Consider the following 25,944-nt stretch of genomic DNA (forward strand, 5'->3'; position numbering starts at 1 on the left):
TTGTCATAGGCTGCCTGTTGGGCCTCTGCCATAGTGACTGCCGTGTCCAGAGTCAGGGTAGTTTGTGCCAGTAGGAGTTGGCGAATTGGGACGGAAGCGATGCCGGCTACAAAGGCATCGAGCGCCAGGGCCTCAGTGTTCTGCTCAGCGGAGACTGCTGGCGCGTTGCAGGTGAGCGCAAGGGCATGGAGGTCCCGAACGAACACGGATAGGGGTTCACCCGGCTGCTGGTGCCGGGAGGCGAGGCGGTGGCGGGCGTAAATAGAATTAACAGTTAGTGCATACCGGCTTCTGAGCTTCACGATGGCATCGGCGTAGGTCGTTGTTCCCGTGATGAGGTCGAAAAGCCCGCAGTCGAGCCGTGAGTACAGGAGGTTGAGTCGGTCAGCGTCCGTTTTGGCGAAGGCGGAGGATGCTTCCAGGTAGGCCTCGAAACACCGGAGCCAGCAGTTGAAAAGGTGATCCACGCGTGGAGCGTGGGGGTTGAGCGAGAGCTTGTCGGGTTTCACAGCAGCCTCCATTATAACTGTAGTGTATTAAATTGATGCACTAAGCGTCAAGAACCACAAAGTCATGTGAGACTTTAACCAAGGCTTTAATACACTACATAGGAAGCTTACCCGACACAGACGACCCCAGACAAAATGGGTCAGGTCTCAGAAGCTGGGTCTTATACCTAACTCCCGGGGGAGTGGCCAAGGCGGAGCTCTCCGTGGCCAGGTCAGGTTACGTACAGGTGACCGAACCTCTACAGAGCTACAGTACAATACACAGTACAATACACAGGATTGCAGGGCCACGTTACACACAACTATTATATAACTATGTACAATGCTAGGGAAGTACAGTGGTGTATCACCACAGTGGGCCAGCATGCTGTGTGGGATGAGGCATGCTGGCCCATCTGCTGGCATTTGTGGGACACACTTCAGATCCAGGCCTCGCATGTGGCTTTGCCCTCTCAAACTGAAAGCACTTTTAAGAGTATTTTATTGACTATTTTATTATATGGCTGGACTATTTTTGCGTGTGTGTAGATATTGTGCCAGGCAGTAGTGCTGGGAATGTACATTTGACTACAGCACACTCAGTGTCAGCGTAGTGTAACTGGCACCTATATAGTTCAGTTAAATGCAATGTAAAACTCCATTTACTCTGCCTGACAATGTCCCTCAACTGAAGATTCAGAAGATGACAATCTGTCACTTACAGTTTGCATTCCCACAGCTGTCATTCTGTGGATTCTCCAGGACTGCAAGTTAAATAACGAATGGGTAAAGTCTGAGTTCACGAGGATCTAGTTTGAGACTGCCCAAGTTCCTTCCAAAAGGTATCCTGAAAGCCATAATGGAACATTAATTTCAACAGTATGGCAGGATCTCACCTTGGTCTCCAAAGGGTGGGGGAAACCACTTTCAGCTAAACCTCCGTAGATACGGAGATGATTATAGATGGTTGTTCAACTTGTCTTAATTCAGAAAGACCCTACACTCCTCCATTTTGTTTGTTTGAAAAAGACCACAGTTTCTGTATCCAGGAGCCTACTCCTGTTACTAAACACTGTCTGCATGAACAATAACTCCCGGGTATCAATCCTAAATTAATCTTTTGTTAAGTTGAGCTGGTTTCCTTTTATTCTCCTTCAAAAATATATCAAGTAATTTTCCAGATTTCCATTTTCTGTACCTTTTATGAGTTTTTTTCTCCACAATGTTATCTTTCAGAGCCTTTCAGAAGAGCTCAAGGTTCTCAGGTCCTTATTCATAAAGAGATGTGAACGAGCGATCAGCCTTGTACTAGGTTCTTCCCTGCATTGCCTCCCTCATGCCTTGCTGGCCAGACCTGGATACAATATTCAAAGTGTGGCCTGACTAGTAGACTGTGCAGTTTGATCATGGCATTTTCAGATTTGCCATCCATTGTTTTGGTTGTGTAGTTTCATTGGGATTTATCGTTTACTGTTTTGCATTGGTGGCACCTGTTCAGCATTGAGTCGAAGATACTTGGGCTAAATTTTCTTCCAGCAGGCAGGAATGAGGAGCGGGACTTCGGGATCACACCTTCATTGCCATGCTGTGGGAAATGGGAATTTCTGGAAGTCGTGGCCTTAAGTGGTCTCACGACGGAGCTGGAGTCTCCAGCGGGGTCAGGGTTGGGATGATTCCAGAGCAGGAAGGTTAAAAATTTGTGTTGTAGGGAAATTACTGTGAGGATTAGTTGCCCGCTTAGAGAATACATTAATATTAGTTGCTATTAAAGAAAAGGCACTTGATGCATTATGGGATTGCTTGACTACATTGTAACACTGTTTTTAGCCATATCTTAGGATGTCAAGTAAAGGTACCAAAATATTGCTTAGAAACAGTATTTTGGTTTTGGCCTTATTATGCCGACAAGTTGTTTTTAGCCAAGGGCAAGAACTACGTACTTTCCCAAGGTTTGTTTAATACAAACATGGTCAGTAGATTCTGCTTTCTTTCTAGAGCTGTTTATTTCAGACTATCTTCTGTCTAATCTCAGAGTGCGGTGGAATGGCTATTAGCCATTGCAGCCTGTCCACGATATTGTGTTAATAAAATTCCTGAAACAAAACTCGGAGCCTCTGTCTATTATTATTTCCGCGACAACATTCCTCCTTCCCAAAAAACATCCACCTGGTTCTTCCAATAGAATCTGGAGTGAAAATCAAGCTATATTGGGAATGCCGCACAATCTCTAGAAATTTTAAATTACTGGTCACAATTCCCCCTTTAACCCTGCTACCATCATCCTGTTCCCATCACCCCCTCATCCTCACCTCACACATCTCCACTTTATGAACAAACTTATTTATTAACAGCTAGATGCTGTTGAATAACTCATAGCTTCCCCAAGTAAATAAACAGACTCTTCAAACCAACTGTGTAAAGGTGTGAAACAATTGCAAAATGTTTCAGCAGTTGAATTTGCAGCGAATAGCCCACAAAACTCTGAAAGTAAACAAACTGACTTCAGAATTATTGTTTTAATAGATGACTAAATACAGGAAAGCAATGGGAAAAGCTGAAACAATTAGACATTGTTATCATACTGAGCTACCCATTTAATCCTGTAAAAATGTATTCGCTTATTTTATCAATTTCATTAACATTTTTAATTCTTCTGAAGGCTTTTCCACATTTAACAATGTTGGTTTTTAACTTGGTAGAAGTAACGGGCAGGATTCTCTAATCCCTCGGCAAAGTGGCCACGCCGTCATAAACGCCGTTGTGTTTTACGACGGTGTGAACGGGCCGACCCGACGACTAATTCTGGCCCGCAAAAGGGGCCAGTACTGCACTGGAGCGGTTCACGCCGCTCCAGGTGCTGATCCTGGCATGAACTGGGAATGGCGGGATCCGCGCATGCACAGTGGCGCCGTCGCCAACGCGCACATGCGCAGTGGCTACCTTTAACACGCCGGCCCCGATGCAACACGGCGCAGGGCTACAGGGCCGGCGCAGAAGAAACAAGGCCCCCAGCCAGAGAGGCTGGCCCGCCGATTGGTGGGCCCCGAACGCGGGCCAGGCCACATCGGGGGCCCCCCCACGGTCAGATCCCACCTCCCCCCCACAGGCCACCCCCCCGACCCTTCCACACCGAGGTCCCGCCGGCTGAGAGCAGGTGTGGACGGCGCCGGCGGGACTCGCCGATTTTATTTCCCGGGCCGAGAATCAGCGGCCGGCCGCATAGAGCGGCCCCCGACCGGCGCCGCGCCAACCACGCAACGATTCTCCACTCTGCAGAGAATCACGTCCCAGCATCGGGGCGGCGTGGCGCGATTCATGCCGGTTGCGGGGATTCTCCGGCCCCGTCCTGGGCTGAGAGAATCCTGCCCACCATTTTGCAAACACAGGCCTGAATTTTCGCTCCCAATTGGTTAGGAGAATTCCCTGCTCTCTGAACCCAACTCCTTGAAAAGCTGTCTCCAAATTGTGATTTTCATTCTGTGGCGGCAGAGTGTGATGGGAGACAGGTGTGCCACTCCTGGAAACAGCTGAAAGGCAGCTGCCAGGTGTGAAGGCGGACTGAGATGAAAGGAGGATGCTGGGCGATCAGCACTTTGGTCCAGCTGCAAAGAAAATAAACAAAAACAGCTCTCTTTTCCTCATTCCTCACACCTCACATATTCCCCATGTCCCATCTATGCTAAACAATACCACCTCATGCCTCTGACACCTCCCCATGGACTCTCATACCCTCTATGTCAATCCCTACCCTCCCCACCTATCCACATGGACCCTCATACCTTAATTCCAACCCCTCAATAAACACCCATGACCCTTTATAGTCCCTTTTCCAATTGATGCACCTCTATCAACCCACTATAGCCCCACATACCATCCATACAAACCTATGTCCACCCTCTCTCCATGGTCCTTTCTGACACCTATGCCAACTGAGTGCCAACTCATGCCAACCCATCTCACCAATCCATCACCGTTTGTTCTTATATCCTCCATGTGATGTCATCCAGTATCCACCATGGGCAGATCAGAGGACCGATGCTGAGAGAAAACAATATAAAGCTCCAAATATCCATTGATGAATTCACTGTTAAAAAAACACTCTTATTCATAAAAACCCATGACTTACATTTAAATTCCTTCAACTACTTATTTCCTTATACCAATAAGAATTTGTATCCATTGCACTACAGCAAACACTTTGTAAGCACTTTGAGCTGACAATCAAGCTGTGAACTGACTGGCATGCTACTGTGATAACGATAGGTTGTGAAACAAGTCATGCTCGCAAATCCTATAATACCCCTCAGACCTGTGTCAACGGACAGAGTGAAATAGTTTATTTTAACCTGCAGGCTTTTTATATTTATGGGCCAGAAGATATAAATCCCTTGACGGTCTGGTAGTTCTATTGATCTATGATAGTTTCCTTACCAGCTTGACAATTCCCTTGAGCACTCCCAGTGAGCTTGACAGTTCCAGTGAATTTATCTACTTTTTACACCCATTCATGTCTACTTTTGATATCGCAAAAGGAAACTTACCTTTCACAAAGGCACCTAACTGCTCCCAAAGGTGTCCCTGGATCTGTCCAAGAAAGTACCTCTCTCTCCAAAGAACTGTCTAAGTTTAGACTTTCCAAAGCACGCAAGACATGTTTTAAACAACCCACTAGCTGAATAAAGAACAAAGAGAAGTACAGCACAGGAACAGGCCCTTCGGCCCTCCAAGCCTGCGCTGATCATGAGTCTAAACTAAAACCTTCTGCACTTCCGGGATCAGTTTCCCTCTATTCCCATCCTTTTCACGTATTTGTCAAGATGCCTCTTAAACATCGCAATCGGATCTGCTTCCACCACCTCCTCAGGCAGCGAATTCCAGGCACTCACTACCCTCTGTGTAACTGACTTGCCTCGCACATCTCCTCCAAACTTTGCCCCTCGCACCTTATACCTATGTCCCCTAGTAATTGACTTTTCCACCTTGGAAAAAAAGCTTCTGACTGTATTCTGACTGAATGCAGCTATACTTGAACATGTGCAGCTGACTCTGTGAAACACGGATGTTCAAAGTACAGCATTGCCCCCCACCCCCCACGCCACCTGTGAATATGGTGGATGCCAGTTCTGAGGGTGGGACGTCCAGACTTTAGCCTCTGTGTCATTTTTGCTCCAATGGAGAGCCTCTCCGCCTGTGTGGAATTTCAGGCTACATTGTTTGATGGTTAGCTGTATCTTCCAATCACAGCACTGTCATAATTCACCTTTCTGAAACACAGATACAACTCATGATATACCGTGATGAACTGTAAAGGATGAAAAACCATTTTACATGCCCTTTAAACCCTTCCCATCTCTAGACCATGCAGCTGGTGTAAAACCTGTTGCTAAAGTGCAGCCGCCTCCACGAAAATTGTAAAATTTACCATAGGTGGGCTCTCAGTAAGCCCATCATGCTGTGAATTGTCTCCTTAATAGTAACATGTCTGTTCCAGGTCCTGCTCCGTCCTCCATCCAAAGGAACCTTTGCCGAGAGCAGAAACAGAGGCGGGAATTCTGGACACCGCCCGGCAGCACATATTTTCCAATCCACACTCTGTCTGGTCCCAATCAAGACCATGAAATTCCAGCCTATGGTCCGTCTCATATTTACCTTTAATGCAACAGTAGATAAAGCCTTAAATTCGGGTGATGATTGCATCACCATTGTTTGATGTTGTTGACATGGACACAGGCCTCAATGTAACACAAGCTGCTCCTATGGTACAGATGGAGCATTGTGTTTTCACACCAAGCATCTGTTACTTATGCAATCACTGTGGAAGAAATCAGTCCCGTCGGGTACGATCGAATGGTCTGATCACACCCGATTCAGTGACGCGACGAGGCGGGTAAATCTCACGAGAGGCTTCATTAGGCTCACTTGAATATGTCTGCGTCACATTCTCCCAGCACCCGGAAACGAACGCCCGTGCTTGGGAGACCTCGTCATGGTGCCTTTAGCACTTGTCCACAAAAACATGGACCAGGTATAACAGCACCCGGGGGCGTCTCCCAGGCCATCAGAGGCTCCCTGGTGGTCAAGCTCTGGGAAGGGTGGTAACCTGATGCTCCAGCTGCCACACAGTCACTTTGGCACCATCAGCCTGACACTTTGGCACTGCCACCCAGGAACCCTGACAGTGTCACTTGGTAACTCTGGCAGTGCCACCCTGGCACTGTCAGTGTGTCTGGGTGGCACAGCCAGGGTGCTAGGATGCCCATGCCAGGGATTGAGCCTGTGGATGCCCTTATCATAGAACCATAGAATTTACAGTGCAGAAGGAGGCCATTCAGCCCATCGAGTCTGCACCGGCCCTTATAAAGAGCACCCTATGCAAACCTACATATCTACCCTATCCCCGTAACCCAGTAACCCCCCCCAAGACACTAAGGGCAATTTAGCATGGCCAATCCGCCTAACCCGCACATCTTTGGACTGTGGGAGGAAACCGTAGCACCCGGAGGAAACCCACGCAGACACGGGGAGAACGTGTGTTGATTCACAAATTTCTTTATCCGTCAGTCTGGCCTCAATAAAAGTCGAGATGGATTTGCAAGTAAAAAGAAGTTATTTTATTCAGCTTGCAAGCTACCTAGTCCACAGTGATACAGATAACATGTTGCTTTCTGCAGCCCCGGGAACTAAGTGAAGGTCCCAGACAAAGAGATCAGTACTCATACATTCAAATGGCATCAAGTTTCACATACTCGACACCCATAGGTCATCCTATGTCCCTCCTGACTTGTTTGATCTATTCTGATTGGCTCACTTCCAATTTCTCCGGCCCCTATCAATGCAGCATCACTCTCATAGACACACCTTTTCCTGCTTTTTCCATGCGGTCTAAAATCCTTTGTCTCTACTTGCCAGAATCAAAGTGGCTTATTTCTACATTACATTAACTAATATCTCTAAAGTAACTATTTTATATCACATTCGTCACGTGCAGACTCCGCACAGACAGTGACCCAGCCGGGAATCGAACCTGGGAACCTTATGAAGTGGGGTGAGGGGGGGCTTGAGGACCCCTTAACAGGGAGGTTAGGGCATTGTGGGGGGGGGGAGGGGGGAGGGATCTGGAGGCCACGGTGAGTGCTCAAGTGATCGGGGCAACAGAGCTCGAAGGTGTAGGAAATGAGGTAAGTGCGGCCTCAGTGCGTGTTTCTCGCCGAGGCCAAAAATAGACAGATTCCGTTTGGTAGTGGGGTCATCATTGGTAATCCAGGCACCGAGAAACACCCCACTATTCATGCCCAAAATGGGACTTTGTTTATTGGGCGTTAAATCACGCCTGTTATATGTAAATCTCGAACATTGTTCAGGTCATACATATCAGCCATAGTAAACTTTCTTGAATGTGACTATGCTCTTTAATCCTTTTGTTATTAACATTCTTTCTCCAGGACTTGACAGTAGCAGATCGATAATTGTCCTTTATACATGTTCCATTTTTCACTGGAATCTCATTTTAGAAATACCACACTAGTTGTGGCATAGTGGTAATGTCATCAACTTTATAATCCAGAGGTCTGGGCTAGCACTCTGGAGATATGAGTTGAAATCCAGCATGGCAACTGGTGGAATTTAAATTAATGAAAAATATCTGGAATTGAAAAGTTTATCTCAATAATGTCCTTGAGAGGAGGAAATCTGCTCTCCTTACCTGGTCTGGTCTACATGTGACCCACAGCAATGTGGTTAACTCATAGCAGTCCTGTGTAATGGACTGATAAGTAACACAGCTCAAGAACAATTAGGGATCGGCAATAAATGCCAGTGACACCGCATCCCATGGAATACTGAGGAGGACAACATATGGCAGGTGCTGAATGAAAGAAGGGGCTCAGCTAACCCCCACCACAATGGTTCCTCTCAGTTGAATGTTGGGCCAATGTAGCATGTCATGATATGCAGACACACACAAAATGATATACAGACAAGCAGCTAATGGACACAGAGAACAGGACAAGACCAATAAGCAGGCAGGACACTCAGGGGTGGAATCCGATTATAAAAGACATGAAGCACTCACACTCCACCTCTTTCCACTAACGGACATCTAGAGAGTCAATCAAGAGTATTGTTACAATCCCACACCTCCACCACGTGGCTAAGAGCTAGTCTGGTTCAGTCAGACGGAGTAACCACACTAAAGTTAGCAGAGAGTCGAACTCACAGAGAACTGTGCTAACTGTCCGATTAGTTCAATAAATTTGATTGAACTAACTTCAAGGTCTGGAGTATCTTTCTGATCTAAGCTGCATCCAGTTGCAGCCAGTGTTAGACCAGTGTACCTAACACGACATGATACCAGGAGACTACTAATTTAGGGTGGCTTACCTCAGTCCTTTCAGTGATGACCAGCAAATGTATCCCGGCACCATGGAGAAGATTCAGGCTCCTCACTAGCTCAGGACCTCCAGCAATCTCAGTGCCAACTGGCGGATATTCAAGCAAAAAGTTCTGCTGTACATCAGAGCCTCAGACCTTGAGGGTGCGTCTGATGCAAGAAAGATAGCGCTTTTCCTCTCTACAGCGGGTGATCAAACCGTCAAACTCTTCTACTTGTTTAACTTCACTGGAAGGCCAGGACAAGACAAAGTTTCAGACCATCCTGGACAAGTTTGACAGTCACTGTGAAGTGGACACCAATGAAATCTTCGAGCGCTACATATTCAAACAACGTCTTCAAGGTAAAGATGAATCTTTCAATGCCTTCTTAACTAGCCTCCGCCTGCTAGCGCTGTCTTGCAACTTTGGTGATATTGCTGACGCCATGATCAGAGACCAAATTGTGTTTGGAGTTCACTCTGATCCTCTGAGAGAGCAGCTCTTACAAATCAAGCATATGACCCTGCCAGTCACAATTGAAACATGTACAGCGCATGAGCATGCAGAAAATCGGTATTCCCAATACAAATCAGCTGAAAATGAGAAACTTGCCTCCCAAGAGGCAGAGAGTGTGCAGGCCACCTCCCGGATGCAGCGCCTCAACATTGAAGACAGCGGCCATCTCGTGCGCTTTTCCCGGAGCCCCACGCATGCGCGATGCGAACGGGATAACGAAGCGGCCGACACCCACACTGTGCAGGTGCAGACGTCTGCCGACCGCACTGCGCATGTGCGACGACGTACACCGCTTCACGACGCCGACGTATGACGTGCCCGAACTGCGGCAAAGCCCACTTAAAGGGACACTGCCCTGCAAGATGCAGGCGATGTGTAAACTGCGGGAAGCCTGGACACTATGCAGCCTTGTGCAGGTCTGCACCACCAGTCAAGGGCCAGCGCTCCCAATTCCGACGACGGCGTGTCCAGAATGTGCAATGACGATTGCAGGATTCTGATCCTGGCAGTACCACGGATCCAGAGGACGAGTGCCTGGAGTCAGCCTACCGAGTGGGCATCATTAACACACGTGAACATGCCACACCTAACTCATCTCGCATTCAGTCCATCCTCGCTGTGGATTCGGAGGACGAATGGCGGGCGGTGATGCAGGCCAACCGCTGCTCCAACCAGTTCAAGCTGGACACAGGTGTTTCTGCCAACCTCCTCTCACAGGCAGACTTCAAATGCATCAAGAAGCCCCCCAAGGTCCTTCCAGCAGCCTGCCAGCTCCTGGACTATAACGGTAATGCCATCACGGCACTGGGGTCCTGCCATCTACTCGTCTCCAACCGGAGTACCCGTGCACAGCTAAGGTTTGAAATTGTCGAGCCGGACAGGGCATCCCTACTGGGTGTGCATGCCTACAAAAAGCTAAACCTGGTGCAGCGGGTTCACACAATGAGATCCTCCAACGTGGATCTTCAAGCTGGCATTGACAACATCCTCGCTCAGTATCCAGATGTGTTTGGCGGGATGGGCACTTTGCCATATCGGTACAAGATCCAACTGTGACCTGATGCCAAGCCAGTGGACCATGCACCACGCCGGGTCCTGGCTCCGCTGAAGGAGTGCCTGAAGGAACAGCTCAAGGAGCTGCAGTAGCAGGGGATCATTTCCAGGGTAACCGAACCGACTGACTGGATCAGCTCGATGGTGGCGGTTAAAAAACCCTCTGGAGACCTGCGCATCTGCATTGATCCCAAGAATCTCAACCAGAATATAATGCGTGAACACTACCCTATCCCGAAGCGGGTGGAACTCACCAGTGAGATGGCACATGCACGGTTTTTCACGAAGTTAGATGCGTCACATGTATTCTGGCAAATCCAGCTAGATGAGTCCAGCAGAAGGCTCTGCACCTTCAACACACGATTTGGCAGGTACTGCTATAACCGTATGCCGTTTGGCATCATAGAACATAGAACATAGAACATAGAACAATACAGCGCAGTACAGGCCCTTCGGCCCACGATGTTGCACCGAAACAAAAGCCATCTAACCTACACTATACCATTATCATCCATATGTTTATCCAATAAACTTTTAAATGCCCTTAATGTTGGTGAGTTCACTACTGTAGCAGGTAGGGCATTCCACGGCCTCACTACTCTTTGCGTAAAGAACCTACCCCTGACCTCTGTCCTATATCTATTACCCCTCAGTTTAAGGCTATGTCCCCTCGTGCTAGCCATTTCCATCCGCGGGAGAAGGCTCTCACTGTCCACCCTATCTAACCCTCTGATCATTTTGTATGCCTCTATTAAGTCTCCTCTTAACCTTCTTCTCTCTAACGAAAACAACCTCAAGTCCATCAGCCTTTCCTCATAAGATTTTCCCTCCATACCAGGCAACATCCTGGTAAATCTCCTCTGCACCCGTTCCAAAGCCTCCACGTCCTTCCTATAATGCGGTGACCAGAACTGTACGCAATACTCCAAATGCGGCCGTACCAGAGTTCTGTACAGCTGCAACATGACCTCCTGACTCCGGAACTCAATCCCTCTACCAATAAAGGCCAACACTCCATAGGCCTTCTTCACCACCCTATCAACCTGGGTGGCAACTTTCAGGGATCTATGTACATGGACACCTAGATCCCTCTGCTCATCCACACTTTCAAGAACTTTTCCATTAGCCACATATTCCACATTCCTGTTTTTCCTTCCAAAGTGAATCACCTCACACTTCTCTACATTAAACTCCATTTGCCACCTCTCAGCCCAGCACTGCAGCTTATCTATATCCCTCTGTAACCTGCTACTTCCTTCCTCACTATCGACAACACCACCGACTTTAGTATCGTCTGCAAATTTACTCACCCACCCTTCTGCGCCTTCCTCTAGGTCATTGATAAAAATGACAAACAGCAACGGCCCCAGAACAGATCCTTGTGGTACTCCACTTGTGACAGAACTCCATTCTGAACATTTCCCATCAACCACCACCCTCTGTCTTCTTTCAGCTAGCCAATTTCTGATCCACATCTCTAAATCACCCTCAATCCCCAGCCTCCGTATTTTCTGCAATAGCCTACCGTGGGGAACCTTATCAAACGCTTTGCTGAAATCCATATACACCACATCAACTGCTCTACCCTCGTCTACCTGTTCAGTCACCTTCTCAAAGAACTCGATAAGGTTTGTGAGGCATGACCTACCCTTCACAAAGCCATGCTGACTATCCCTGATCATATTATTCCTATCTAGATGATTATAAATCTTGTCTCTTATAATGCCCTCCAAGACTTTACCCACTACAGACGTGAGGCTCACCGGTCTATAGTTGCCGGGGTTGTCTCTGCTCCCCTTTTTGAACAAAGGGACCACATTTGCTATCCTCCAGTCCTCTGGCACTATTCCTGTATCCAATGATGACATAAAAATCAAAGCCAATGGTCCAGCAATCTCTTCCCTGGCCTCCCAGAGAATCCTAGGATAAATTCCATCAGGCCCCGGGGACTTATCTATTTTCAGCCTGTCCAGAATTGCCAACACCTCTTCCCTACTTACCTCAATGCCATCTAATCTATTTACCTGGAGCTCAGCATTCTCCTCCACAACATTATCTTTTTCCTGAGTGAATACTGACGAAAAATATTCATTTAGTATCTCGCCTATCTCTTCAGACTCTACACACAACTTCCCATCCCTGTCCTTGACTGGTCCTACTCTGTCCCTAGTCATTCGCTTATTCCTGACATACCTATAGAAAGCTTTTGGGTTTTCCTTGATCCTTCCTGCCAAATACTTCTCATGTCCCCTCCTTGCTCGTCTTAGCTCTCTCTTTAGATCCTTCCTCGCTACCTTGTAACTATCCATCGCCCCAACTGAAACTTCACACCTCATCTTCACATAGGCCTCTTTCTTCCTCTTAACAAGAGATTCCACTTCTTTGGTAAACCACGGTTCCCTCGCTCGGCACCTTCCTCCCTGCCTGACCGGTACATACTTATCAAGAACACGCAATAGCTGATCCTTGAACAAGCTCCACTTATCCAGTGTGTCCAAAACTTGCAGCCTACTTCTCCACCTTATCCCCCCCAAGTCACGTCTAATGGCATCATAATTTCCCTTCCCCCAGCTATAACTCTTGCCCTGCGGTGTATACTTATCCCTTTCCATCCTTAACGTAAACGTCACCGAATTGTGGTCACTGTCCCCAAAGTGCTCACCTACCTCCAAATCCAACACCTGGCCTGGTTCATTACCCAAAACCAAATCCAATGTGGCCTCACCTCTTGTTGGCCTGTCAACAAACTGTGTCAGGAAACCCTCCTGCACACACTGTACAAAAAACGACCCATCTAATGTACTCGAACTATATCTTTTCCAGTCAATATTTGGAAAGTTAAAGTCTCCCATAATAACTACCCTGTTACTTTCGCTCATATCCAGGATCATCTTCGCCATCCTTTCCTCTACATCCCTAGAACTATTTGGAGGCCTATAGAAAACTCCCAACAGGGTGACCTCTCCTTTCCTGTTTCTAACCTCAGCCCATACTACCTCGGAAGATGAGTCCCCATCTAGCATCCTCTCCGCCACCGTAATACTGCTCTTGACTAGCAGCGCCACACCTCCCCCTCTTTTGCCTCCTTCCCTGAGCTTACTAAAACACCTAAACCCCGGAACCTGCAACATCCATTCCTGTCCCTGCTCTATCCACGTCTCCGAAATGGCCACAACATCGAAGTCCCAGGTACCAACCCATGCTGCCAGTTCCCCTACCTTATTTCGTATACTCCTGGCATTGAAGTAGACACACTTCAAACCACCTACCTGAACACTGGCCCCCTCCTCCGACGTCAAATCTGAGCTCCTGACCTCTATACTCTCATTCTCCCTTACCCTAAAACTACAATCCAGGTTCCCATGCCCCTGCTGCATTAGTTTAAACCCCCCCAAAGAGCACTAACAAATCTCCCCCCCAGGATATTTGTGCCCCGCAGGTTCAGATGTAGACCATCCTGTCTGTAGAGGTCCCACCTTCCCCAGAAAGCGCCCCAGTTATCCAGAAATCTGAATCCCTCCCGCCTGCACCATCCCTGTAGCCACGTGTTTAATTGCTCTCTCTCCCTATTCCTCATCTCACTATCACGTGGCACGGGCAACAACCCAGAGATAACAACTCTGTTTGTTCTAGTTCTGAGCTTCCATCCTAGCTCCCTGAAAGCCTGCCTGACATCCTTATCCCCTTTCCTACCTATGTCGTTAGTGCCAATGTGGACCACGACTTGGGGCTGCTCCCCCTCCCCCTTAAGGACCCGGAAAACACGATCCGAGACATCACGTACCCTTGCACCTGGGAGGCAACATACCAAACGTGAGTCTCTCACGCTCCCACAAAATCTCCTATCTGTGCCCCTGACTATAGAGTCCCCAATTACTAATGCTCTGCTCCTCTCCCCCCTTCCCTTCTGAGCAACAGGGACAGACTCTGTGCCAGAGGTCTGTACCCCATGGCTTACCCCTGGTAAGTCGTCCCCCGCACAAGTATCCAAAGCGGTATACTTGTTTCTCAGGGGAACGACCGCAGGGGATCCCTGCACTGACTGTTTTTTCCCCGTCCCTCTTACAGTTACCCATCTATCTCCAATCTTTGGTGTAACTAATTCCCTGAAGCTGCTATCTATGACCCCCTCTGCCTCCCGAATGATCCGAAGTTCTTCCAACTCCAGCTCCAGTTCCCTAACTCGGTCTTGGAGGAGCTGGAGATGGCAGCACTTCCTGCAGGTAAAATCAGCAGGGACACTAACGGCATCCCTCACCTCAAACATCCTGCAGGAGGAACATTGCACTCCCTTCCCTGCCATTCCTCTCGGCATCGGAGATATTTCATCGCACCATGGAGCAGATGATGGAGGGCATCGAAGGGGTTCATGTGTACGTGGACGACGTCATCATGTGGTCCACGACCCCTGAGGAGCATGTTTCCCGTCTCCAGCAGGTATTCCGCCGTGTCCACGCCAATGGCCTGAAGCTGAACAGGGCCAAATGTTGCTTTGGCATGTCGCCGGCTCAACTCCTGATGAACAGGGACCTGCGAACGACACTTCCAGCCATACACTTGCCCAACCTGGATCACCTCCCGGTGCTGCAGAAGGTACAGCAACTCCGAGACTGGCAAAAACAGGGCTATGATGCTCATGCCACCGATTTGCCCGTGTTATCCCTGTCAGACACTGTTCGGGAAAAGATACCTGATGGATGCTGGTCAGCTCCAGCTGTCGTTGTTCGACAGGCTGCCTCCCGCTCGTATGTTGTGCATATGGCTGATGGTTCTGTTGTGCGACGAAACAGACGGGCACTGCGCAAAGTAGCCTGCCCACAAACACATTCTTCTCCGTTTCCTTCTGTTGTTTTGCCACCTCCTGATACCTCGACTCACAAGTCCACCAGTCAGGCTTCAATCCTGTCCATCAAGGCGCTGTCGCCCCCACCACCACCTCTCCGGCGGTCGACCAGGATCAGACGCAAGCCACAGAGACTGGACTTATGAACGTTTGTTCTGTTTGCTATGTTCTGTGTTCTCGCATTAGACAGCTGTTTTCACATGTACATATGTTCACATGCACTGCATGTATATATGTTAATATTGGCCTATTCTTGTACATACTTATGTCATCCAAACATAAAAAAAGGAGAGATGTCATGATATGCAGACACACACCTAATGATATACAGACAAGCAGCTAATGGACACAGAGAACAAGACAAGACCAATAAGCATGCAGGACACTCAGGGTGGGATCTGACGGTAAAAGACACGAGGCACTCACACTCCGCCTCTTTCCACTGATGAACATCTAGAGTGTCAGTCAAGGATGATGTTACAATCTCACACCACCACCACGTGGCTAAGAGCTAGTCTGGTTCAGTCAGACAGAGTAACCACACTTAAGTTAGCAGAGAGTCGAACTCAGAGAGAACTGTGCTAACTGTGCTATTAGTTCAATAAACCTGACTGAACTAACTTCAAGGTCTGGAGTATCTTTCTGATCTAAGCTGCATCCAGTTGCAGCCAGTGTTAGACCAGTGTACCTAACACATCGCACAAAGACATTGGTGAGTTGGAACTGGTAGCGGTATTACATAATTTGATTGGCTCAAAACATGCCCCTTCCCCTATTCAATAAAGGTGCAGGACCATGCAGGTTGGCGAACTGAAACAAAAACAGAAAATGCACAGTCAGTCAGCATCTGAAAGAGAAAGAAATAGGGAGGTCAGATGGGAACTCAGCACTTTCTATTTTTATTACAGCGTTTTAATGTGTCGCTGAGGTATCCTGGCAGTCAGAAGCCAAGGACTCTTACTCACCGCCACGTGACAACTGGAATTTGGGACCACATATCTGCAATTTGAAAAATACACAAATCTGTATCTAGTTTTTCTGGTATGCGATTAAGGTTAGTCTTCTTTTTATAACCTTACTTTAAAACTTTCCTTGCCTGTCATTTCCTTTTCACCCTGCCACCAAACAATGTGCCGAATGCAGTTGAGCAGAGAAATGGGATGTTACGTTTTAGTGAAGCATCTGCCTCTTTGAACTGTTAGCTGGAGATGCACAATACCAGTTTTGGATCACTCTACCGATGAAAAGAGGGAAAACATGACAATTTTGATACATATTAAAGAGCAACAAGAAGAAACACGTAAACCAGAATTGATTTAAAAGTGTGCATAACACACTCATGGCACAATGCAGCAATGTTAGTCTTCCTTCCTGATATGGTAAAAAAAAAATGTTTCTGCAGTTAATATTCAGCCCCTTAACTTCTGTTAGCTTAACAAACGACTCTTCGCCCAGGGTATATGTATCTCCTGGTCTGGAAAGAAGGGCTCGGGTCCTTAAGGTATAGCAAAGAAGTAGAAATATTTAACATGGCCACTCAGTTATTGTGAACATACCCTGCTTCACTGAAGACCCCGTTACCCATAAACCAGGCCCTTGTTGACCAATGGCTCCCAAATGTCATAATAAACTTAAAAATCAGCGTCATCATCTTTACATCCCTTCGTGGCCCCATCCAGCCCGACCTCTGTCATTTTCTCCAGCCATAGAAATACTCCAGTCCTCTCACTCGGGCGCATTGCAATTCCCGCTTTTTCTTCACCTCGGGTTGTCAGCCCTCCAGATTTGACCAGGAGTCTCAAGGAATTGATGACCATTCTCCAGGTTACTGCTCTGTGCAATCTGAGAGAAAAATCAACAGGACATTAAAAATGTGCTTTTCGTATTAATTCTTTGAACATTTCTTTTACCAGATCGGAAATATTAAACATGGGGGGAGGGGTGGGTGGAGAGGCTATTTGGCTGACTGTCAAGCATCATCCAATTGGACAATGAGTCATTTTGCTTTCCAATTGGAAGACAGTGTATCACGAGGATGGATGTGTTGGCCAACTAATGGCGAAAGCGAGGGGGCAAGTCATGTGATGAAACCTCCAGGAACAAGCTGAATCAGAGTTGGCAACCCTACTTTCACCTCAGGAATCAACCAACAACTGCCTGGTTCCTATTCTTTGGAACTCCCACCTTGAAGAAAACACAGGGTGGGATTTCTGCACCTCTGCGGCATGTTTCACGATGGCGAAGGTGACACGATATTTGCCAGCGGTGGGATCTTCGGGTCCTGCCGCTCGAAATGGGGTTTCCCGTTTGTAGCGCACAATGACTTACATGAGACGAGAAGCGATGAAGCCTATCTAGGCTTCATTAAGCGAGACTTGTTCCCCAGCAGCTCAGCAACAGAATGAAGCTGCAGGGAGAACTCGAGTTCTTATACTCCGTCTTCAGGGCGGAGCCAGAAGTCGGCAGATCCAACCAGGACCCGGGACCTGTCAGCCAATAGCCTCTCAGCTTCACAGGTACCATATTACCCCTAATACATACCACCACACCATTGTATGCAACCCCCACTGCTGGTAAATCCGCGGCGTGGGTTCGCCGTCAGTGGGACTGGAACATCCCGCTGGCAGGAACGGCCAGAAAATTCTGCCCATTGTCCCTCCCACCTTGCCCTCCTTTAAAAACATATTAAAACCCGTCCCTTTGGCGAAGGTATCTGTCACCCAGCTATTCTTTTCAGACTCATCTGCTTACCTTCCGCCTATTTCTGAAGTTCTTTGCAATGCCTATGTGCGCTAAATCGTTGCAATTTCCTGGCCCTTCCTTCACGGCAGAGTCATCCGGTCCCGCCCCCACTGCTGCCCGGCGGCACGTTCTCCGCTGGCGGAGGGTGTGGGGCACACAAAACCGTAGCCATTGGCACGACCTGACAATCACGCCGCCGGCCAATTGCAGGCCGCCTCTGCTGCTGGAGAAAATTCCAAACGGCGGGCGGGGATGGCAGGAAAATTCGTGAGACGGGAAAATCCGTGCAAATGAGGTTCCTGTCGACCTCACCAGTTTCCTTTGGGATTGTGAATGATAAAATGTGGAGTGTTAACTAGGGAAAGCACACACCATTTCCCCAATTTTTACAAATGGCTGAAATGTTATCCCTCTGGGTTAGAGAATTGGATGGTTTATTTTTTAAAGGAAATCACCTCAGCTGTTGAAATTTCTGTGATCATATCCTTCTCCCCTTCTACTGGCTATCTGTTGACAGAACGGGAAAGATTGATGACAACTGAAGTGATGTTCAATCCTGGTCTCCCGCTAACGGGATGCAGTGCTTTAAAACCTTCGCATTGGAGGATGGACACTTAACAGAACACAAAGAATATTGGCACATGGTGTGTGGCTGCAACGAACTCTCAATCACAATGAACAGAACCCACAGTGAAAGGGGCGCATGAATACACAATCTCAGCCAGGTCCAATAATTGAATTTTGCCATTATCCGAATAGCAGCCATACTTCCTGGCTTTACCTCATGTGTTTTCACTTGTAAATATAGGGGAATTTTTTTTTTAAAAAAGCTCTTGACTAAATGCAGGAAAGTGTGCAGTCCACAGAACATGGCAGTTGTCATCTCTGTAGGGTGGGGAACAGGAATTAGGAATAAACCCAACCTTATCCACTGAGGCGGTACATAAATAGAATCATAGGACCAAAGAATCATGCATTACTGAAGAGGCCCTTCAGCCCATCAAGCCTGCATCGACAAAAGACTACGCTGAATCTACACTAATCCCACTTCCCAGCACTTGGCCCTTAGTCTGGAATGTTATGACATGTCAAGTGCTCATCCAAGTACTTTTTAAAAATCATACGGTTTCCCTCCTCCACTACCCTCCCAGGCAGTGCGTTCCGACTCCCACCACCCACTGGGTCAAAAGGTGTTTTCTCAGTTCTCCTCTAAACCTCCTGGCTTTCATCTTAGAATTATGCCCCTTTGCTGTTCACCCTTTAATTAAGGGTAATTTAGAGTGTGCATCTAATTCCAGGTGGCTGAGAAAAATTGGATTAGCTCTGGTCATTTTCTTTGGTACAAGCAAAGCTGAGGGGAGATTTAATTGATTAGTATACAATTATGAGGGATCATCACAGATTATCATAGATTCCCTACAGTGCAGATGGAGGCCATTCGGCCCATCGGGTCTACACTGACCCTCTGAAAGAAGGGGATAGGAAGGGGCTAGTTTCCCTGAGCAAAGTGGTTAATAATGAGAGGGCAGAGATTTAATGTAATTGGTGGAAGGATTGGAGTGAAGTTGAGACTTAATTGTTTTTTTCACCCTGTAACTTGTAACATCCTTCCGCACTGTCCGCAACTCCACTGAATTTAGTGTCATCTGCAAATTTACTCATCCATCCTTCTACGCCATCCTCCAGGTCATTTATAAAAGGGTGTTGGGGATCTGGAACCTACTACCCTTCATGGTGATAAAAGCAGAGACCATAGAAATGGGGATACAGCACAGAAGGGGGCCATTCGGCCCATCTTTTCTGTGCCGACTCAAAGACACCCAGGTACCCCTTCTGATCCCATCGTCCTGCACATGGCCCATAATTCTGCAGCTTGCAGCACTTAAGGTGCCAATCCGGGTACCTTTTAAAAGAGTTTAAACCCTAATCACATTTGGGACAAAAATACTTGGATATGAGCTTGAGTTGCTGTAATTTATAGGATTTTTAAAAAGTGGGAATAGACTGGCTTGCTGTTTTTCAGCTGGGAATGAGATAATGGGCCCAATGACCTCATGCTATGCTGTAGGTATTCTATGATCCTTTGGTTCATCCTCATTGTGTGTAATTCAATTGGAATATCTGTTGTTCCTTTGCACTTCTGCAGAACGTTACTCAGCCGTTGGCCTGATGAAGTTATACACTCTGGTTACAGCTTAGGCATGTTTTACTTAATGAGATGCAAAATGGGGACTGAAAAATTCACTGAAGAGAAAGGGGAATTTGGGGGTCTGTGATCCTCTTGGTTAGCCCCTCCAGAGATCCCTTTCTGCACACACAATTAACAGCGTGATGAAGTGAAGGGATTTATGTTACTCCCAGGCAGCTGGTGGCTGATGTGGAGAAAAGAATTATGGCTCTTGATCAGATGCTACTATTTGCTTTTGTTGTGTACCGCTTTCATGGAGGAGGGAGGTAAAATGACAACTGAGGCATAAGAGGTGGCCTTGTGCCGTGTCATAATGCATGATTATGACAGTGCATGCTCACCTGAGAACCCAATACACAGATTGTGCTGAATTAGATTCCAAAACAGTGGCATTTCAAAGCAACAGCTGTTTCACTGTCAGTAATGGAAGCGATGGCGGTGATGGTGTAATATAAAGGAGGCAGTGTGAATCCTATTGAAGGGAAAACATTTTTATTGGGCCGCTGTGGCCATCTCTGCACATTAGGGATACCACTTTGTTCCATCTGTGGGTGGGTTGAACTTTCATGCTTCCAACTCATCTGATGAAAGAGCTGCACTCCGAAAACTAGTGATTCAAAACAAACTTGTTGGATTTTAAGTGTAAGACTATTTACTTTGCCCACCCGAGTCCAACACCGGCATCTCCACATCCAAATATTATGTCAATAAACCATAGAACCACAGAAAGGTTATGGGTGCAGGAAGAGGCCATTCATCCCACCGTGTCTGCGCCGGCCATAAAAGAGGGTTTTATGGGCAGCACGACGGCATGGTGGCTAGCACTGCTGCTTCACAGTGCCAAGGATCTGAGTTCAATTCCAAACTTGGGTGATTGTATGTGTGGAGTATGCACGTTCTCCCTGTGTCTGTGTAGGGTTCCTCCGGGTGCTCCGGTTTGCTCCCACAGTCCAAAGATGTGCAGGCTAGGTGGATTGGCCACGCTAAAAATTACCCCTTAGTGTTGAAAGGTTATGTGGGGTTACTGGGTGGGGGCGTGGGCCTAGGTAGGGTGCTCTTTCAGAGGTCAGTGCAGACTCGATGGGCCAAATGGCCTCCATCAGCACCATCGGGAGTCTATGATTCTATGACCTGGTCTGTAGCCTTGCAGGTTACAGCACCTCAGATCCTGGTACAGATACCTTTTAAAAGAGTTGAGCGTTTCATATATTGTGATGCCTGGCATGAACAGCTTTGGAACAGCTACTGCGTGTCCTTGATAAGTATGTACCTGTCAGGCAGGGAGGAAGTGGTCGAGCAAGGGAACCGTGGTTTACTAAGGCAGTCGAAACACTTGTTTCGTAACGAGGAGGTGTTATCAATTCTGGAAAATGTGAAAATAGATAAGTACCCTGGGCTGGATGGGATTTGTCCTAGGATTCTCTGGGAAACTAGGGAGGAGATTGCTGAGCCTTTGGCTTTGATCTTTAAGTCATCTTTATCTACAGGAATATTGCCAGAAGACTGGAGGATAGCAAATGTTGTCCCCCTTGTTCAAGAAGGGGAGTAGAGACAACCCCGGTAACTATAGACCAGTGAGCCTTACATCTGTTGTGGGTAAAGTCTTGGAAAGGTGTATAAGAGATAGGGGGCGAAATTCTCCCCCAACGGCGCGATGTCCGCCGACTGGCGCCAAAAACGGCGACAATCAGACGGGCATCGCGCCGGCCCAAAGGTGCGGAATGCTCCGCATCTTTGGGGGCCGAGCCCAAACATTGAGGGGCTAGGCCGACGCCGGAGGGATTTCCGCCCCGCCAGCTGGCGGAAATGGCGTTTGTTGCCCCGCCAGCTGGAGCATTTCCCGCGCATGCGCAGTGGGGAGAGTCTCTTCCGCCTCCGTCATGGTGGAGACCGTTGCGGAGGCGGAAGGGAAAGAGTGCCCCCATGGCACAGGCACGTCCGCGGATCGGTGGGCCCCGATCGCGGGCCAGGCCACCATGGGGGCACCCCCCGGGGCCAGATCGCCCCGCGCCCCCCCCAGGACCCCGGAGCCCGCCCACGCCGCCTGGTCCCGCCGGTAAATACCAGCTTTGGTTTACGCCGGCGGAACAGGCAATTTCTGGGCGGGACTTCGGCCCATCCGGGCCGGAGAATTGAGCGGGGGGGTCCCGCCAACTGGCGCGGCCCGATTCCCGCCCCCGCCCAATCTCCGGTACCGGAGACTTCGGCGGGGGCGGGGGCGGGATTCACGGCGGCCAACGGCCATTCTCCGACCCGGCGGGGGGTCGGAGAATGACGCCCAGGATGTATAATCATCTGGAAAGGAATAATTTGATTAGAGATAGTCAACACGGTTTTGTGAAGGGTAAGTCGTGCCTCACAAACCTTATTGAGTTCTTTGAGAACGTGACCAAACAGGTGGATGAGGGTAAAGCAGTTGATGTGGTGTATATGGATTTCAGTAAAGCTGAAGGATGGCTACTGCAGAAAATACGGAGGCATGGGATTCAGGGCGATTTAGCAGTTTGGCTAGCTGGAAGAAGACAAAGGGTGGTGGTTGATGGGAAATGTTCAGACTGGAGTCCAGTTACTAAGGGTGTACCACAAGGATCTGTTTTGGGGCCACTGCTGTTTGTCATTTTATAAATGACCTGGAGGAGGGCGCAGAAGGATGGGTGAGTAAATTTGCAGATGACACTTAAGTCGGTGGAGTTGTGGACAGTGCGGAAGGATGTTGCAAGTTACAGAGGGACATAGATAAGCTGCAGCGCTGGGCTGAGAGGTGGCAAATGGAGTTTAAAGCAGAAAAGTGTGAGGTGATTCATTTTGGAAGGAATAACAGGACGACAGAGTACTGGGCTAATGGTAAGATTCTTGGCAGTGTGGATGAGCAGAGAGATCTCGGCGTCCATGAACATAGATCCCTGAAAGTTGCCACCCAGGTTGAGAGGGTTGGTAAGAAGGCGTACGGTGTGTTAGCTTTTATTGGTAGAGGGATTGAGTTTTGGAGCCATGGGGTCATGTTGCAGCTGTACAAAACTCTGGTGCGGCCGCCTTTGGAGTATTGCATGCAATTCTGGTCGCCGCATTATAGGAAGGATGTGGAAGCATTGGAATGGGTGCAGAGGAGATTTACCAGAATGTTGCCTAGTTGGAGGGAAGATCTTATGAGGGAAGGCTGAGGGACTTGAGGCTGTTTTCGTTAGAGAGAAGAAGGTTAAGAGGTGACTTAATTGGGGCATACAAGATGATCAGAGGATTAGATAGGGTGGACAGTGAGAGCCTTTTTCCTCGGATGGTGATGTCTAGCACGAGGGGACATACCTTTAAATTGAGGGGAGATAGATATAAGACAGATGTCAGAGGTAGGTTCTTTACTCAGAGAGCAGTAAGGGTGTGGAATGCCCTGCCTGCAACAGTAGTGGACTCGCCAACACTAAGGGCATTCAAATGGTCATTGGATAGACATATGGACGATAAGGGAATAGTGTAGATGGGCTTTAGAGTGGTTTCACAGGTCGGCGCAACATCGAGGGCCAAAGGACCTGTACTGCGCTGTAATGTTCTATGTTCTATGTGACCTTTGAGTTGTCGCAGTAGTTGTTGATCTGCAGGTCCTATTGTTGTCCAAATCCACTTCACAGTGTTATATAGTGTCGGCAGCCACAATATAAATCTGGTTAACCTTTGTCTAAATAAGCTGTCCAAATAATTTGTCTTTTAAGCTTAGATCTGTTGGGATAGTCCAGGTCAGTTGGGATAGGTGAGCGGTGGGGTGGGGTGGGGGGGCGGAAGTGGTTAATCCGCACCGCATGAGTTGAGCTCATACCCTATCATTGGGCTATCCTTCAGAGGAAACAGGCTTTTTTCTGGTTGTTAGTGTGGCCGATGAATGATAAAGATCCCAGGGCCCCTTTTTGAAGGAGAACAGACTTTTCTTGCCAACATTTTCCGTCCACCAATATTACAACAAACTGACTGATTCACCTCATTATTAGTCATGAGGCCTGTTTCTCTACACAGCAGACTTACACTTCAAAAATAAAGTATTTTGTTATCTAAACTGCTTTGAGACATTTCCATGTGAAATCTTGTATAAATGCAAATATAATTAATAGAAATCCAAAATGAACAGGGTTTCCCTACAATCATGCAGGGACTGCACCCTGCAGGTAGACAATTTCTATCTTTCCAATTCCCTAAATGATGTGCACTTACTGCCTCCCAGTTACATTTATCACCATGACAGGTAGAGGTGAGAAAGAGCTTACGCCCTCAGACAGGGTATTTTTTGAGATAATGGGAGACTGCACTTGACATCCCACACTCAGCCATTAGAGACATTTGGCCAGCCATTGAATATCACACTCCACAGCTTTTCTCTGACGGATTTTTATTTTCACAGTTTTAACTCTTTCCAAATGATAGTATTGTGAAGAAATCTTTATGCATTCTTGTCTTAGTTACAATCATGTCAGTTAAACACTTGAGTCAATTTACCCGTTGCAACCTTCACTTCCCCACTACCGCACCCCCCCCCCCCCTCCCCCCCCCCCCCCCCTGTACCCTCTCCCCATTGTGGTATTATCACTGCTCATAGAATCCCTACAGTTCAGAAGGAGGCCATTCAGTCCATTGAGTTCGCACTGACCCTCTGGAAGGGCATCCTACTTAGGCCCACTTCCCCCATCCTATCCCTGTAACCCCACCTAACCTGCACATTTTTGGGCATTAAGGGGCAATTTATCATGGCCAATCCACCTAATCTGCACTGCACATCTTTGAACTGTGAGAGGAAACTGGGGACATCCGGAAGAAACCCATGCAGACATGAGGAGAATGTGTAAACTCTATACAGTCACCCAAGGCCGGAATCGAACCCGGGTCCCTGGTGCTGTGATACAACAGTGTCAACCACAGTGCCTTAACAACTACTCCATTGAATCACACTACACGGATTGCATCTGGACACACATCATCAGCAGGAAAGAATTAAGAAGACAATATTCAGTTGTGTGCAATTTGCCGGCTAGGCCAGCATTTGTTGCTCATCCTTACTTGTCCTTGGGAAGGTGGTGGTGGTGAGACACCATCTTAAACCACTACAGACCATCTAGTGTATGTAGTGTTTTGATGATGGTTACTCGCTGATGGCAATACTGATGGGAATGATTAGATTCTCTCTTGTTGGTGATGGTCATTGCCTGGCATGAATCTTCTTGGATGGTGTTCTCAATCCCTGGGCTGGTGCATGGTCAATTCCAGCCCCACAGACCCCGGAGTCCCAACACAAGTGAATTAAACAATAGTCTGTATAAAATTTGCAGAATCTTTGGCCCTTTTACTGCTCGATAAGTTATAGTCAGCAGGTTTGTAAGTTGAACACAATAACTTTTTTTTAATAACAGAAACAAATTTGAAATATGCAATAATTGTAACGGAATAATATCCAGCTAATCTATTAACCCCCCCCCCCCGTTCTACTGTCCCACTCTACCCAAATGCGCACAAGCCAAACCAACACAGGGAGGGGGTGGGATAAAATAGGAGAGATTAAGACGAAAAGTGAAGAGTGTCCTTGCTTCCAATGTTGGAGTCCTTGCAGCAGGCTGCCCTCCGAGGATGCATAAGGATCAAACCCACCAGTATGTTATTAGAGATCTTCAGGCAGCAGTATTCAACCTGTACTCCCAGACAGTACAATTTCCTCTGGAGAGGCACTTTAACTTTTATTAACCGAGGCTTTCATTCAAAGGATCAGCCTC

At 47.8% G+C, this 25,944-nt stretch overlaps 1 protein-coding gene across 5 annotated transcripts in view; it reads left to right on the forward strand.

Annotated features, from left to right (window-relative positions):
• LOC140430841 (RNA-binding Raly-like protein) overlaps positions 1-25,944 on the forward strand; it is a 2,211,286-nt gene that overhangs the window by 821,673 nt on the left and 1,363,669 nt on the right. For all 5 annotated transcript variants that reach the window (XM_072518571.1, XM_072518572.1, XM_072518570.1 and 2 more), the window contains one exon: positions 16,179-16,324. The gene's annotated coding sequence lies outside the window, so the exon portion shown is untranslated. The remainder of the gene's footprint in view (positions 1-16,178; positions 16,325-25,944) is intronic.

The sequence above is a fragment of the Scyliorhinus torazame genome, chromosome 10, assembly GCF_047496885.1.
Source record: "Scyliorhinus torazame isolate Kashiwa2021f chromosome 10, sScyTor2.1, whole genome shotgun sequence".
Taxonomy (NCBI): Eukaryota; Metazoa; Chordata; class Chondrichthyes; order Carcharhiniformes; family Scyliorhinidae; genus Scyliorhinus; species Scyliorhinus torazame.